We start from the raw sequence: 3606 nt of genomic DNA on the forward strand, positions 1-3606 counted from the left end.
GAAAGCCACTGTAAGTAAAGCACTGCCCTGCCTTGTGTATCAGTATCTCTGAGCTTAAAAGTGGCTGTGGGAATGCTTGAACTAAAGCTCATTGAATGAGCTTTAGTTCAAGTACTTTAGTGAGCTTGAGTTCAAAGTGACCCCAAGCTCTGTAGAGGTCACCTTCATTTTCAGGAAGAAGTGGGATATCTCTACCTCTTCCTCCTGGCTGCTATAATTTAGGGATGCTTGAACTAAAGCTCATGACATTCAATAAGCTTTAATTCAAACATCGCCACCACCATTTTTAAGTGCGGGGATGCTGATACAGAAGATGCAGGAGGCTGCTAGCACACAATTAATTCCAGCTTGTCAGAGTTCCAGCATCTCAGAGCAGCCTGGGCGCTCGAGTATAGGCGCCCACAGTTACTGCTCAATGGGTGTTGCTCTCCAGTATGCAACAGATATCTTTTGTAACTTTGCCCATGTCACATGACTCAGGCCACATTAAAGAAAAGTTATATGTTTATTGCAGTTATAGAAATAAAAGTCATAACCTTTAAAATGACGTCCAAAAAGGTAGACTTTATACCCACTCAGAACTCAACTTATTTCAGAGTAGCTCTGGCAACATAACATGTATTGAAGGATCCTTTGCATAACAGAACTGGTTAGTCCCACTTCATGCTTGGGAGGAATGGGAAAGAGGTTTTGTAATTTAGGGACTATCTCATGACTATACTGGATTGAGGTAGGGAGATTCAGGTCCATCCTGTTCCACCAAATTCCAGCTCAATGTTCTGTTTGGGAGCAAGGGCACATTCACATTCTGGCTGCAGAGTGCTCTAAAAGAGTTTGATTCCATGAGGAAGTTTGGTCTGGATTTTTTTCAGCCAGTACTAGAGGGTGGAGAGGGTGGACTGGATAACCCCCAAGGTGGAGGGCTCCAATCCATGCTCCCCACCCTCTGGCGCTGACTGGGAAATCCCCAAAACAAGCTCTCTCTGTTCCTTTTTCACCCTCCCATTCTGGAAACAGCACATGGGCTGGGAGGAGAGAGCGGCATTGCTACAGGGAGAGTGGCAGGAGGTTCAAAGTCACTCCAGACAACAGCCGGATTCCCCATCCCCCAGGACACAACAGTAAACTTCTGCTGGGTCTGGGGGATCACTGCAAAGTGCCATGAGGTGCAACAGGGAGTTGCTCTTCTGCCTGCACCTTAAAGGGGCATCATCTTGCACCCCCTTAAGGTCCTATCTCCCTGTTCTCATGTGGGGTTTGTGAACTTCATCTCCAGGTATCCTGGTTTTCTCTGACAAAAAAAAAAAATCCCCAATGTTCAGATTTAAAAAAGTAACTCAAAATTTACATTTTTCTGTGATAAAAATGAAACACCACTAACACACCCACACACACGCACACAATGGAGAGATGAGGATTTTGGGTTACTTTTTTAAATCTGAAAATGGGGGGCATTTTTTTGTCAGAAAAAACCAGGATCCCTGTTCATCCCAAAGAGCTTCCTGCAAACATTTGTGAAGGTACTTCATTGTCATCCCTTACCTGGAATTTTTCACTGCAGTGATGCCTACAAAAAATAGCTTATGGTTAGCCAGCTGGTTCACTCTGCTTCTGTTTTTCATTGCCTGTTTGTGTAGCCTGATCCTGTCCATCTATCCACTTGTTTTTCTACAGCTTTGCAGTTATATTATATGCTTTCCATCTCTCTTATGATTAAAATGTCTATTATAATGTCCCTGTCTTCTAGACACTGTTGCGATAAAATATAAATTAGTAAATAATAATAAAGTGGTAAGAGTGTGGTGTTGTAACAATAAAAAGTGATGTCAATAAAGTGTTCAAACTTGTGGTTTTTTGATTATAGTTTTACTACAAAATCTCACCCAATCTAAAGTCTGCTGAAGTCAGTGGAAAGGCTCCCAGTGACTTTAGTAGGCCCTCAGCTTGAGCAATTTGCCATCTACTAGGCTACATGTCTGAATACATTGATCTAAAGTTTTAATAGAAAACAAGTTCCCATCTCACCAATCCTGGTCTCAATGACATCAAATCACTTTGCCTCTCAATTCTCTGGCAACGATACTTTTCTGTTTGCACTATTACTGAATGTTGTGTCTATTTCTCTGTATGTTTTGATATTGTTCTCATCTGTATAGAAACTAAGCATCATGATAGCAATTCTAATTGGATGAACAGAAAAACTCAGAAAACCAATTTTTTATAATGACATGACTTAAGCAGGTTTGATTGCTAGTCATTTTGAAATTTAACTTTGTGAATATTTTACCATTCATTTCTGAGGGCAGCTTAATTTGCAGTTTATCATAGGACCTCAAACCAGTTTGCCTTAGAAATCAATATTTATTTTTTTTGCAAAATGCAAGGTCTGTGGGGGTCACTTTCATTTTCAGATAGAAGTGGGATATCTCTACCTCTTCTTCCTGGCTGCTATAATTTAGGGAGAGCTGCAGGAGAGAAAGATGTAAGTAGTTTAATTAAGATGATGATTGAAACTCCATAAGCAACCAGATCCTTGTTTCTACTACGGGAATGCTGGTTCTGTTTTAGTTTTATAATTCTCTGGTGTAAGAAACTGAGTGCAGAAAAGGTTTTACTTTGGTGGGTGCTTTGGAAAACAGTAATGGCTGGATGCAGCCTGGAAAGGTCCCTGAACAGTAAGTGCTAGATCCAGCTTGTTCCCTATCCAGAGTGGAACAGAGTTCAGAATTAGGAGTTGCTTGTGTGTGGTGGGTTAGATACTCAAGTGCAGGATCCGGGATGAATGGCTATACATGTCTGAATCCTAAGTCATGTTTGAATGTAGTCCTAAGACTCCAGTTCAATGGAGCTAATCAAAGCAATTCCTTGCTTCACTGAATCAGTCTAAATCAGCTAAATGAACAGAGAGACTCATTATGGAGTGGCTGGAAGCCAGATGCTCAGGCTGGAAAGCAGGAGTGGAAACAGTGGGGGGAAAGGAGATAGAGAAATAGAGTTCAGAAGGGGCAAGATCTTCTTTCTAGCTCCTAAAGGGCAACAAAGATAATGAGTGGTGCAAGGAGGCTTCCACATGAGGAGAGACTACGAGGGTAGGTAGGCCTGCTCAGTTTAGAAAATAAACTCTTGAGGAGGGACATGATAGCAGCTTACAAAACACTGAACAGTGAAGAGAAAGTAGACTGCAATTCCTTTCTTACTCTCTCACAACAAGAAGACTAGGTGTCACAAAGTGAAGCTAGCAGGTACACACATTTAAAACTAACAGAGGAAGCTGTGTTTCACACGGCCTGGAACTTTTTGCCTCCAAATACAAAAAAGGATTGGGCAAATTCTTGGAGGAAAGGGGCATCAGTGGCTATTAAACATGGGAACTAGGGCCCCAACCCTTGAGTTAGATCTTCCTAGGCCTTTACGTGCTGGAGGCCGCGTGGGCAGCAGAACCAACCCTGGTCAGAGCCAGCGCGGTCTCCCTGTCGCTCTGCCGCTGCCCGGCCCGGCGAACCCGGCACGCGGACCGGCGGTCGAGCCCAGCGAACAGCGGGTCTTCTGTGAAGGAAGGTAGTGCCACCCTCCCGCACAAGCTGAACTCTCCCCTGGCCCCTGCGC

This window comes from Gavialis gangeticus, unplaced genomic scaffold (assembly GCF_001723915.1).
Source record: "Gavialis gangeticus isolate Ggan-Ray unplaced genomic scaffold, GavGan_comp1, whole genome shotgun sequence".
Classification (NCBI taxonomy): Eukaryota; Metazoa; Chordata; order Crocodylia; family Gavialidae; genus Gavialis; species Gavialis gangeticus.